Genomic DNA, 14,907 nt, shown 5'->3' on the forward strand with positions numbered 1-14,907 from the left:
TGGGTAGAGAGGGAGGTGGGAGGGGGGATCGGGATGGGGAATACATGTAAATCCATGGCTGATTCATGTCAATGTATGACAAAACCCACTACAATATTGTAAAGTAATTAGCCTCCAACTAATAAAAATAAATGAAAAAAAAATTAAAAAAAATAAACTTAAAAAAAAAAGTTATGCAATGCAAGGGAAAGGCTAGAATAGAGAAATAATAATGATTATTTTCCTTTCTTGATTTTAAAAATCCCAAGCTCCCATAGCTTTGGAACTCATTCATAACTCAACAATACATTTTCAACAATACTGTCTTCAAATTTGAAACTTTTGAAAAGCTATCTCTGTACTTCAAATACCTTGAAGTAATATTTTATTATTTTCCTTATATCAAACTTAGTATTGTATGAACAGTACTGTTTTGTTCTATTACACAATATCTACTTTCCATGGAATTGCCCTGACATTTAATTGAAAGATAACATTTAGAGCAGATTGACCTGAGTTTGACATTATTTATCCTTCAAACCACAGTATGCCCTTGCCTCATAGCATTGAAAAGCCTTTCTGTTTTCAGATATCTGACACAGCAAGAACATCCTTCAGTGTCCAGGCTAGAGCCACACTTTCTAAGCATGTATTCTATGTGTGTTCCAATGCTTATCTTCCCAATTAATTGCACAAATAATCAGAATATTATCTTTACCAAATCATGATAGATGTTCTTATTGAGAGTACATGGACAAAAGTGATTTAACTCAGAAATGTGTTGACACTCTTTACCAATATAAGGATTCTACTTAGGCATTGGTATTGAAATATTAGAAATAAAAATAAGCAAAATTTAAAAATCAATTTTTGCCCAATATATTATGCAATTAAACCCATACAAAAGTTAATTATTTTCTATCTGTCTAAGCTAAAGGTTTAAACTGCTGCCACACCTGTAAGGAAATTATAGAAAATGCCAAATAGGGACAGGCATTCTGAAAACTCAACTACACTAAGGCATGAGAGAATCTCGTATGGAGATGTATGCATGCTTGCTAAGTTACTTCAGTCCTGTCTGACTCTTTGCAACCTCTGGACTGTAGCCCACCAGGCTCCTCTGTCCATGGGGTTCTCCAGGCAAGAGTACTGGAGTGGGTTGCCATGCCCTCCTCCAGGGGACCTTCCAGACCCATGGATCAAATCGTGTCTCCTTCGGCAGCTGCACTGCAGGTAGATTCTTTACCGCTGAGCCACTGGGGAAGCCTCATGTTTAGAGCTAACACATTTACATTTATGAAATTGCCTGCCCAGTATGAACTATTAATATTAGGCTCTAACTTAATGAGGTCTACTTTTTAAAATTTCATTGTTCTAAAATACTGCTAATTATTAAATTCAATTAATATTATTTGTCACCTCAATATATAGAATTAAAAAATATTTTAGTTTATAAAATAGTCAAGCATCAAATCACCATTTTATTTAAAGATAACATTTTTCATCAGTTCAGAAGCTAAACGTAGTTCAAATGGAGGAAGAGCTGGAACAGATGTCAAAGAATTCTGTGCTCTGTGCTAGTCACAGATGAAGTTTATATCTAGCTTTCCTTGGGGCCTCAGAGGATCATAATGAGTGGTCACCTTGAAAGAAGATGACAAATTTTGCATTTTTTTAGGAGTCAATTTATGAAAACATTATACTCCTCCAATATACCAATGGCCACTGTCAACATTTTAAATAGAGAAAAATGTTGAGCCACATCTGTTGTAACTTGTCAGTATCCCTGGATGTGACATAATAACCCTGCTTGTGACATTGCCATAGAGAGTTCATGGAGAGCCTATTTAGATTGTTTCATATATCTCACCAGAAAAATTTAAAATATGCATGAAAACAAAGTGCATTAAGACTGGATTTCAGACTGGTCAGTAAAATCCTTTGGTTATGAACAAAGTATTGAATATTTGCCAATTATCCTCAGAATGAGTTTTGAATAGAAAAACTCAAGGAATATTTGTACTTTGGAGAAGATCCCCTGGGGGAAGAAATAGCAACCTGCTCCACTCTTCTTGCCTGGAGAATCCTATGGACAGAGGAGGCTAGTGAGCTGCAGTCCATGGGGTAGCAAAAGAGCTGGATAAGACTGAAGTGACTTAGCACACACATAGGCACAGAGACATCACAAATTTTGTGGGTTTTTTTTTTTTGTTGTTGTTGTTTGTTTTAATTCAAGAAGGTTTTTGTTTGCTTGTTTGTGACTTATTGGAGATGGAGTTCTAGGAAAAGGAGTTCTAGGAAAAACGCTGTGTCTCTCAATCAAGTTTCTGTCCATCTTGCAACTGGAGATACTGTCTGTCTTTTTTTCTGAATGGTTTTTTCAATGTTGCCTGTATGTCTAAAAGCCTTGGAAGACATAGATGATGCTTACCTCTGAAGTAAGGGTAAGTTTGTTTAGTGTCCAGTTTACTAAAGATAACATCCCCCTTTGGGGCAAAGGTTCTGTAGGCTTACAGCTTGTTATAAAAGATCGAGATATCCTAACATCAGAGTTCCTCTATAACACACTCTACTGTGTTTGTGATACTCTTGAGCACTGGGATTTAGGGAACAAGCACAGCTGTAAATTTTCCCACCATTTCTGTGATTTGAGTAACAAAATCTCCTTTATTTCTAACTACATAGTTTTATGTCATTGGCCATCATCCATGAAATTGGCAGGCTAATTTGCTAGATTGAAAGTAAGGTAGTAACTGAAATATAAAAATTTCAGTCTTTCCAAAATCCTTAACAAAGATATTGAACTAGCAGATGCATAAGAAATATTTTCACTTAAACAGCCTCAGGAAAAAAAAAAATGAAAGGATATTATATTTGGAAGCATTTATCTATCTCACTGCCCTCCTTTCTTCTATTGCCCTCAGTATATTTATTCATTTTTCTTTTTGGGAGAAAATGATGCTATCAGAGATTTGTGCTTGTTGCGCTTCCTTTCTCCCTTCAGATCCAAACTCCATTCAGACCCACTCTGCTCTGTCCCTCAATAACCCCCATCCCCATTAATGGAATATCAATGGGTTACTTTGACCCTAGGCTTATGGCCGTAACAGGATAATGGAAATAGTGCCTTACGTTTAGGGTGAGGAAGAAAGATAGGTTTTAGAGCTTATTCTCTGTCTCCCTTTGAGAAGGGTTACTATAGGTGCACCGATGTTGCCTTTGTGTCTTTTCACATGTACTCTTGCCACATAGATAAAAATATGCCACATATACAAAAGGTGTATATGTATCCCTTTTTAAAGGATTTTTCAAGTCCTTTGCTATTATTCATTGTCTTGTTTTAGTTTTACTGTTGATGTATAGAAGTCCTTTACATACTTTGTATACTAGTCAATTGTCTGATATACGCTTTTACAGTATTTCTCCCTCCACTGATTTTCTCTTTTGATGAGAAGAAATATTTATCTTTATGAAATAATTATCATGTTATCTCTGATATTATTATGTTCTTGTATTCTTTCCAATAAATTCATCTTAATGTAATTCATGAAAAGTATCTTTGTTCTTCTAGGAGCTTTATGGCAATAATATTTATATTTAAATCTATGACTTCTCTTAACTATTTTTTGTGATATAAAGGTTGATATAAAAGGGCTATAGGGTACTTAAAATTTTTGACATATATGTCCAGCTGTTCTAGAACCTTTTGTTGAAAATAATTTCCTTCCCCTTTGGATTGATTTGATACACATTCTATTATTTATGAATGTGCACATCATTGTTGGACTCTCTCTTTTGTTCTCTTAATGTATCTGTCCATGCTTCCACCAATACTGAGTATTATAATCATATTTTAGTCTCAAAGTCAGGTAATAAAAGCCTGCAAAGTTATTTTTCTTTTTCAAGTTTATTTTGGCTAATATATATATGTTTTCTTTTCATATATGTTCTGGAATCAGCATATCAATTTCTTAAAAAAAAAAAACACCTTGGGGAGAAAAGATACCTTAACAATACTGAGTTTTTCAGTTTCAATGATGACAGTGTATATCTCCAGTTATTTTATATCTTCAATTTGCCTCAACAGTGTTTTGTAATTTTGGTGAAAATTTCTTAAACATTTGTGATTATATTATATTAGGTAATTTGCACTGGTTCTTGCTACTGTAAATAGTTTTGTTTTTCTTAATTTCATTTTTATTGATTTATTGCTAGAAATTTTATTTTTTGTGTAATAACCTTGTATCTAGCAACCTTGTATTTATTTATTTTTATAATGTTAGTTATTTATCTTTTTTTTTTTTTTTTGGCTCTGTTGGGTCTTTATTGCTTTGCAGGCTTTTCTCTAGTTGCAGAGATCAGGGACTACTCTTTGGTTACAGTGCACAAGATTCCCATTGCAGTAGCTTCTCTTGTGAAACATGGGATCCAGGGCACTCTGGCTTCAGTAGTTGTAGCATGTGGGCTTACTAGTTGTGCCTCCCAGGCTCTAGAACACAGGCTGAATAGTTGTGGTGCATGGGCTTAGAAGCCGAACATCTACTTCAGCTTCAATGACTACACTAAAGCCTTTGACTGTGGACCACATCAAACTGGAAAACTCTTCAAGAGATGGAAATACCAAACCACCTTACCCGCCTCCTGAGATATCTCTATGTGGGTCAAGAAGGGACAGCTAGAACTGGACATGGAACAAAGGACTAATTCAAAATTGGGAAAAAAGAGTACATCAAGCTGTATGTTGTCACCCTGCGTATTTAAAATCTATGCAGACTACATCATGCAAAGTGCTGGGTTGGATGAAGTAAGAGCTGAAATCAAGATGCTGGGAGAAATATCAATACCTCAGATACTCAGATGACACCACCTTTATGGAAGAAAGTGAAGAGGAGCGAAAGAGCTTCTTGATGAAAATGAAAGAAGAGAATGAAAAAGCCAGCTTAAAACTCAACATTCAAAAAACAAAGGTAATGGCATCTGGTTCCATCACTTCATGGCAAATAGATGGGGAAACAATGGAAACAGTGATAGACTTTAATTTCTTGGGCTCCAAAATCATTGCGGATGGTGGCTGAAGTCATGAATTTAAAAGACACTTGCTCCTTAGAAGAAAAGTTGTACAACCTAGATAGCATATTAAAAAACAGAAATGTTACTTCGCCAAAAATGTCTGTATAGTCAAGGCTACAGTTTTCCCAGCAATCATGTATGGAGGTGAGATTTGGACCATAAAGACACTGAGCTCTGAAGAATTGATGCTTTTGAAGTGGTGTTGGAAAAGAATCTTGAGAGTCCCTTGGACTGGAAGGAGATCAAACAAGTCAATTCTGAAGGAAATCAGCCCTGAATATTCATTGGAAGGACTGAGGCTGAAGCTGAAGATCCAACACTTTGGCCACCTGATGCAACGAGCCAACCCATTGGAAAAAAATCTGATGCTGGGAAAGTTGAAGGCGAAAGGAGAAGGGAGTGACAGAGAATGAGAGGGTTGGATGGCATCATCAACTCAATAGACATGAGTTTGAGTGAACTCCAGGAGATAATGAAAGACAGGGAAATTTGGCATGCTACAGTCCATGTGTTCGCAATGAGTTGGACATGTTTGAGTGACTAAGCAACCACAAATGGGCTTTGTTCCTCTGTGGCATGTGGGATCTTCCCAGGCCAAGGACTGAACCTGTGTCTCCGGCAGGTGGATTCTTTGCCACTGAGCCCCCAGTTGTTGTTTCTGTTCACTAACTAAGTTGTGTCTGTGTGATATTTTTTGTTTTCCTTAAAGATTTTTAAAATATTTTTTGCTTTTAAATACCTTACCTTTTAGTATCAAGATTACATATGCATAATAAAACAGGTTAAGTATTCCATCCTTCACATTTTGAAAGACTTGTGTGATTTTGGTATTTTTTTCCTGACATTTTTAATGGACATCGCCAATGAATCCACATGGACCTGGCATTTTCTTTGTGGTAAGAATTATTTTAAATTCCTAATTCTATATAACCAATAAATATGAGGCTATTTAGACTTTTACTTTTGTTTCTTTTAATACAGCTTTAACAAATTCTTTTACCCACAAAACTTCCTGCTTTTTGAATTATTAGTCATTCATATTGCCCCACAAATGTTCTTTATTCTTTGTATGATCAGTACAGTTTTTTAAAGTTAGCGTATGTAATTTGGTGTTTTCTCTACCTTTTTATCATCAGTCTTGCTAAAGTTTCAATTTTATTAATCATTTTAAGGAACAGATTTTCACTTTATAATTTTTCTCTATTTTTATTTTACATCTCAATGATTTATGCTATTATTTCTTTTCTTCTAGTTATTTTATGTTTATTTTATTACTCTAGAGTTAGAAGCATAAATAATTACTTTTAAACCTTTATTTTTCTATAATGTAAAAAAAGCTGTCAATTTCATTCAAAAAACTGCTCTAGTTTCATCTCACAGGTTTTGGTAGGCTATGGCTTATCATTGAATTCAAAATATATTCTATTTTTTCTTGTAATTTTTGTAATTTCTTATAATTTTTCTAATAATAGAATTTTCTAATTTTTGTAATTTACCCTTTAATACTATGTCTATTTATAGCTATTTTGTTTAATTCCCTAATTTTAAAAACTGTGTATGCCTTATTTTTTTTTTTTTTACTAATTTCTTATGTATTTATATTGTGGTCAGAATATATGCTCTTTGATTCCAATCTTTCAATATATATTGAGACTAGCTTTATTCTTCAATATACAGCTAATGTTCCATACATTTCAAATATATGTTGTGTAGAGTGTTCTATAAATAATTAGTTCAAGCAAGTTGATGATATTGAAAATTTCTTATAGTTTTTTCTACTTGTTTTAAATATTACTGAGAGAAAGAGAGGCGTTTACATCATTGACTTGTCTCTTTCTCCTGTCAATTCTATTTTCTTCACATGAACTTTAAAATTCTCCTATTATGACATACACATTTATGATTATTGTATTATCTGATTAATTGAGCTTCTAAACAATATGAAGAATTCCTCCTATTTTCCTAAATTTATGTTTCTGTTATTAGGTTTCTCACTGATACTATAAGAGTCAAGATTCTATCTATGCATAAATTTTTGAGAGGAGACTGTTTTCTTTGTTAGGGTGAGGGTGACAGTCAATAGCAACTTTTCATATCCCAAGTGGAGGCAGAATTCAGCTTCTATTTTTACTATTCAAAAACTGCCCTAATATGTAATTTTCTTAAGAGAATGAAATTTGAGTTGTACTCATACTTCCTAAGAAAATGAAGATGCACTGTGATTTTTACGAAGAATTTCCATTCCGAAGAGAACATTGTTTCTAAAATGATTTACTATCTTGGCTATGTTCTGTTATAACTAATGTCTTTTTGAGAAAAATAAAAGTAGAGGGGGAAAAATCTCTTATTTAATCTCTTCTGTCTTCTATCTGATCACCCAGGTTGCTGCATTAGGCATTTCTACCTTTCTAAAGAAAACTGAAAATGAGAATGCTGTAAATGAAAACACACTTTAAAATGTCATTTTTAAGTTCCTAAAAACCTGTTCTGCTAATGGAATTTTCTATCTTATTGTTATACTTGTGTTCAACCAGTGCTATTCCAGACGCACTTTCTCCATTTCAGAAAATCATATTGAAACAACAACCAAAATACACTGAGAGAAAGTCTTTATATACTCTCTACCAACATCACATAAACTTTTTGAAATTGACTTTGTCTTTTTTCATATCAAAATGAAATATCTCCTACAAGAAAATTAAGACAATTTCAAAGTTACCATATTTTTTTTTTCTCCCACAGATCATCAACAGAAACCTTGCTCCTGGGCTGTTGATAATTTGTCAGCAATTATTAATAGGTACTGACACTGACAAAGTTCCCAGTGGGGGTTAGCCTTCAAAATATCTCAGGATTCAAAACTCATCAGTAAGCAGCTGTTGCTATTATCAAGTGCACATTGCAGTTCTATTTTATATGGAAGTGTTAATATTAAATAGAAATGAAGAAAGCTCAATGGGAGATTACTTTTTATTTTAAATCTAATTATTTTTAAGAGTATCAATCAGAATTGATGAAGATTGCTAACAGTCTTAAACAAAAACCACAACAAAAATCTGTTTTTAAAATGAACTAATTTCTATTAATGTTCCAAAAATATACTAAAATTTAAATAACTTTAGGTAAAGTAAAAATATGCAGTATCCAGTTACTATCCTCTCACTAACTGTCTTCAGTCAGTTGGTGATTTGTTATTCTTTTTTGGGGTCATTTATTTGTCCAGAGAATCAACTAGCTTATTTGCTTATCTAGGCTGCCCACACCTGAGATGACTAGAGCAACTCTGTTATACTTCACAAGTCTCTTCTATACTCCACTAGACAAGTTTGGGCATATTCTTTTAGTATTGATAGAAGTAGGAGTGAAAGAAGGAAAACTCAGTCATGTACATTCATTTCAAGCTTACATCATGTCTACTAAAATCCAGTTGATCAAAGCAAATTACATGACCAAGCCCAGAGTCAAGCAGTAGGCAAATCAAAGTGACATGGCCAAGGACATGTATATAGGGAGGAATTAAATATAAGGTTCAATGATGCAATATATTGGAAATCAGCAGAAGTACAATGTCATCATTAGAGATTGGCAACATACTTCCAGCAGGCCTGGTCCACACATCCTAGGAAAACTGTCTCATCAGTCATGGTCTGCTTCATTTCTGGCAAATGTTTACTTTCAAGTTACCAGATGATGTGAGGTCCAGTCAGTGTTTGGTACTTTCCTTAGGTCTGTCACATGAATCCAAAAGTTTGCTCCTTGGAGTTTGATGGCACAAGGGGTGGGTAGCAGTATCTGATAAGATTCTCTTCACCAAGGGTTAAGAGAGTTCTTCTGAAGGTATCTTTTCCAGTAGATGAAATTTCCAGGTTGCAAAATATGATTAATTGAGGTTAGACGTGTTTATTAACTTTTTACATTTCCACATTTTGATCAAGATCTCTGAAAGCATTGCTGAGCAAGGGTCAGGTTTTCTAGTATCAGCAGCAAATTGTCCCTCAAACCCAGAAAGGGCATTTCCAAGCTGTATAGAGTAACATCAGAGGGAAAGTGCCCTTACTAAGGTCACATATGAGAAAGAAGGAATGGTAGTAGGGAAAACCCTCCAGTACTTTTTATCTGAAATTAAAGTACCTGATCAGTAAAACTGGTTCCTTGGTCAATAAGAAGTTCAAGAGGAGTTCCCCAGGCAGGGATAATCTTTTCCAAAAAGACTTTAGTCACAGAAGAGGCAGTAGCCTTTCTGCAAGGAAAGCTTCAGTCCAATATGAAAATTTAGAGACTATGTCTAAAACCTATTTATATCCACTTGATGAAGGAAGTTGTATAAAACCCATTTGCTAGGTTTCAAACAGTCCATTAGGCAGTTCAAAATGCCCAAGAGTGGTGTGAACAGGCCTCCCATCCCCTCGTACTTCAGGCAAGTGGCAGAGTTACGGTAGACCTTTCTGAGGCCTTGCTTATGTTTCCCCACCGATATCTATTTACTGAACCATCATCTTCTCAGCAGACCAATGATTCAATGCATGTGCAGTGGTGAGGAGTTAGAATTTTAGAGAGTCCAGTAGACAGGGATGTTATTTGTTCCAAACCAGAGCTTGGACACTAACTTTTCTAGTCTGAGCCAGAATGAACAAAGGAACAAACTAAAAGAGAAAGCCCAATGCTGTATCTATAGAATCTGTAATGATCACTTAGGTAACACTGGAATAAAGTAGATTTATAGTGTTAGTTATCTTTGGTGTCATAAGATTAGCAAACTATATTTTTCTCACAAGCTGGTTAAATTAATTTCCCTTGTGTGTATGTGTGTGTGCTAAGTTGCTCCAGTCGTGTCCAACTCTTTGTGACCCCATGGACTGTAGTCTGCCAGGTTCCTCTGTCCCTGGGATTCTCCAGGCAAGAATACTGGAGTGGGTAGACATTCTCTTCTCCGGGGGATAATCCCAAACCAGGGATCGAACCCAGGTCTCCTTCACTGCAGGTAGATTCTTTACACTCTGAGCCACCAAGGCATATCACTAGCTAAATTACTGTCAAATAAAGCTAAACTTTATAGCTTTCAAACATAATTTGTAGCCTTATAATGTTGCTTAGGAATTTCCTATCTTGGGTATCTATAAATCATATTTTTCTGAGTTAAAGCATTTGGGGCTTGAATATTTAGTATTTCTATGTAATCTGAATAATACACAGGGTCCCAAACAGTCCACATTCATTTTTTTAATGTATTAAGTGCACTACAGGCCAATTATTAGAAATTTGTCTTCAATTTATTACATTAATTTATGAACTAAGAGAAAAATGAAATGCTAAGTTTTCTTTTGACAAAGTCTCAAGAAAGTGTACATAATTTTAATTGTTTTACTTATATGCATTTTTCCTCATTTCTCTTGTCAGATGTGATTGCAGTCAGCTACCAGTTTTAAATATAGGACATGTCAAAGGCATCAGTAAATTAAAAGAAATTTAAACCCATAAACTCTTGATGTCAAATGGATAGTTAAAGAACTCCATTAAATGAGACTTCTAAAATAACCTTCTATTTTGGTAACTCATCTGTAATATTTTAATTAGGGTGCTACTTTCCTGAAAATATATATTCATTCTGTCCAGAATTAAAATCATCCATAACATCAAGTAAAGAATGGTGTTTTAAAATATTTCAGTGCATTTTCTATGACTTGCCTTGTTTATGAACACAAGAAGTCATTCATAAATTATCTTTAAGAAACATGTGAATTTCCATACTTTGTGAATGGGAACACTGAATTAAAATGATGTAGCAGTCTGAGTTTAATCAGAAGATTAAAGACTACAAAAAAACTACACAGAAGTTTAAATGGAATGTTTTGCAAAAGTATTATTAACTATGGTAAAAAAGCAACTATTAGGCATCAGGAAATTCTGTATGGTACTTCAGAACTGAGGAAAATTATCTAAAGGAGGATGGACTCGGAAGGAGTTCAGAACACACCACATCAACTCTAGGTATAGTGGCTGGTTTGGTGGCAGAAGAGCTGATCAGGTAAGAGGCAAGCAATTGGCACTCCAGGGTGCAGTTGGGGAAGGAAGGGATTAGCAATTGTTGGTGTGTGCAATGGATTCTAGGAAATTGGTGGGACAGGGAGACCTTCAGATTGCACTGCTCACAGGGACTCCGATTTTCTTGTGGAGAGGGCTGTGAAAATGTTGTCATCACACTGAAGCTGCACGGTCACAAAGCGACCATGAGGCAGAGCGTGGTTGGGCTCTACCAGTTCCCACATCTTGCTGATATCAAGCCTCTCCCTTCCATAGTGTTCCTTCAGCTCCCTCTGCTGAGAGAGTTTATCATATTTGCTTTAACTTTACCACTCCCCTTAGAGAGTAGGTTAGAAATCACTGTGAATTTTTTATGAGCCAGACATGTCTCACACCTGACTTGCCTTGCACATATTGCCGAATTCCACACTGTAAATGGTGTTCCTCTCTGAAATACTGCAATAATATTTCTTCTGCTCTCCTCATGTTATATTTAACCCCTATGTGTTTAGCAAGATCTCATCATTTATATATTTCTGTTAATGCATATTTTCATAGTCTAATTACATTGCATTCCTTATGTAACTAACTATAGTATATATATATTTTTCTAGAGCCTGGTAAAATACCTAAAGTATAGTAAGCACTCAATAGGTTATTACTGAACATAATTTATGCAGAGATATTGGAAAGGATGACTATATCATTCATAAAAAATAAAGAATTCATACTCACATGAATAAAGACACATATAAGGAACTTTAAAATAATATAAATTTAAAGTGCACTTGAAAGTGAAGTCGCTCAGTCGTGTCCCACTCTTTGCGACCCCGTGGACTGTAGCCTACCAGGCTCCTCCATCCATGGGCTTCTCCAGGCAAGAATACTGGAATGGGTTGCCATTTTCAGGTTGCCATTTCCTTCTCCAGGGGATCTTCCCCACCAAAGGATCGAACCTGGGTGTCCCGCATTGCAGGCAGACGCTTTACCCTCTGAGCCACCAGCGAAGCCCGCATAAAGTTAATCATAGAAATAAAAGCAATTGTACTCATAAAATTAGCACACACATATATATAGAGAAAAGTGGGGCTTCTCTGGTAACTCAGCTGATAAAGAATCTGCCTGCAACGCAGTAGACCCCAGTTCGATTTCTGGCTTGGGAAGTTCCCCTGGAGATGGGATAGGCTACCCACTCCAGTATTCTTGGGTTTCCCTGGTGGTTCAGATGGCAAAGAATCTACCTGCAATGCGGGAGACATGGGTTCGATCCCTGGCTTGGGAAGATCCCCTGGAGGAGGGCATGGCAACCCACTCCAGTATTCTTGCCTGAAGAATCCCCCTGGCAGGCTATAGTCTATGGGGACACAAGGAGTTAGACACGACTGTGTGACTAAGCACACAGAGAGAAAAGTAATGGTTATTTTCTATCATTGACAGTTTATGATGAAACATGCTTTGTTTAACATGATTTTTTTTCAATTTCCCCTGACTAGCATGCAGGTAAAAAGCAAGAGGTGTGAAGTTGGGTTTAATCTCATTTGGTCTTTTGGATTTTCAGGAAAATACATAATCTAAAATAGAAAAAAATCCACCTTGATATTTTATTATTAAAAATTACTAAACATTTCAGCTAAATGCTTTGCTTTTTGCACATATTAATGCTTCTCGGAAATATGGACATCATTCCATAAATATTTGTTTCCCTAGTAAATATCTGCTACTGCCTCCTAGAAGATGTTAGAAATGTAAGAAGATTCAGTTGCTGTTTGCAAGTAGCTATGTTAATACTAGAAGTAAAGCACTATGCCACTTATGAAAAACCTCCCACAGTATTTCCTTACATTCCTTTATCTCAAATCAATTTTAATAGAATACAAAAAAACTTGAACAAGAATATGAATAGTTAACACTTTAATATCTTTAAAAATGTTTTTTATAATAGTGTTAAAATCATTCTCACTTTTACATCTCTTTTGAAACATGAATTTTTTAATCTATAAAACTATATTAGTCAATTGATTTAGAGAATATGAACATCATCTGCGCTGAAGACAACAGAAACGAATTCCAGGCATTGGAAATATACTCCTAAAGATCTCAAGTGGACAAATAGGATATAGCTGGCACAGGTTAATATTTATCATACCTTAGAAAGACTAGTTAGTAACTCATTCAAATTATCTTTTGATTATCAAATGTGCTTTTATTGTGCCTTCATTCTGTCTCATTACTCCATTTAAATACCCTAAAAGCCTTTGTTTAAGAAAGTTGTTTTATTTGGTTTATAGCCAATGCGCTCTTTTTTTCCATTAGTTTCTTTTCTTGTTTATTTATTTTAGAATATTTAATATTTATATTTTTCCTTAGAAATTATAGCCTCAGTGTTTCAAGGTAATGCTACTATATAATAGAATATAAATAGAACTTCAGTCTCCCTTTCCCCCTCAACCCCTTTACATTCATTTTTAATGACTGAAGAGCATGCAGAGTAACTCAAAGATATATCAGGGTCTTGCAAAGTCCTTATTTTCAGCATTAAAAAGGAACTCATTACTTATAGTTCACTTATTTGCTGAAAAAACCAATAGCCTCATTATAGCTCAACTTTGTCTTATATATGCAACAAATCTTTCATCATTATGATGTAGCAGTTATCCTGAATAAAAAATAAAATTATTCTTTTAGCAGACTGTCTTCCTCTCTACTTACTAGGCTGTATTAAAACTGCATTTGTTGCATAAAATGTCAATGTCTGATTGCATTTTCAACACACTATATTGAACTGACTGCATATTAAATTAACTGAATTTCCCAAGTTATCTTTTCCTCATAACATTTTTTTTCTCTTTAACTTTAGAAAATATTAAAAAAAAATATGCCATGCTATCTTTATTTTCAACGTTCTGCCTTATTATATGTTCAATTAAACTGGAAACTGGAAGCAGTGAATATGGCTTCAAATTACTATAATCAAGAGTTATGTTTATTATTTGAATAAATAGAGAAGATGCCTTAAAAATGAAAGCAGATAATAAAGCAAAGTCTATGTTCTATGCAGAATAAAGATAGTAGTAAAATAACTATAATATTTTATTTTTATATAGACTGCTGAAAATTTTGGTTTGTATGGTGAAACAACACTATGGGGTAAATCATGGTATATAGTAGATGTACATGGTATATGGTCTGGGTTTTAAAACCCAGACACTTATAAAATTCAAAACAAAAACAGTGCTATGTTGAAAGTAATAATAATTAGATTTTTAAAATTAATCTATTTGCAAAAATCACAGTCTTTTTTATTCTTCATTTTGGTTTTAAAATTGCTATCTTTAACATTTTATTATGGAATGCTTTCAGACAAAATTAGAGGAAATAGGAAAAGAGAGGAAACAGCAAAGTAGACAATTGTGGCATGTTCTTTCTTTCTATGATGCCCATAGAAGCAGTTTTTGTCTTTACAAATGTATTTATAAATAAATCTCAGACATAATATCAAACAGATAATACTTTAACATAATTACAAGACCAATATTGTACTCAGCAAAATTAATTGTAGTTACTTAATGTCATCTAATTTCTGTCTGTTGTGTACATGTTTTATAAATTATATTAGTGTGTTTTTAGACTATCCTATTTTTAATTAAGATCAAATTAAATTTTTTTTTAAAAAATTTGGTTGGTATGATTTCTTAGGTTTTATTTTCCCATTATTGTTGTTTAAAACCACTTTTCCGAGGTATACATGGCATACAATACATTGCACATACTTAAAACTGTACCACATTATGAGATTTGACATGCATATACACATATGTACACATGCATGTGCATCTG

This window comes from Cervus elaphus, chromosome 8 (assembly GCF_910594005.1).
Source record: "Cervus elaphus chromosome 8, mCerEla1.1, whole genome shotgun sequence".
NCBI lineage: Eukaryota > Metazoa > Chordata > Mammalia > Artiodactyla > Cervidae > Cervus > Cervus elaphus.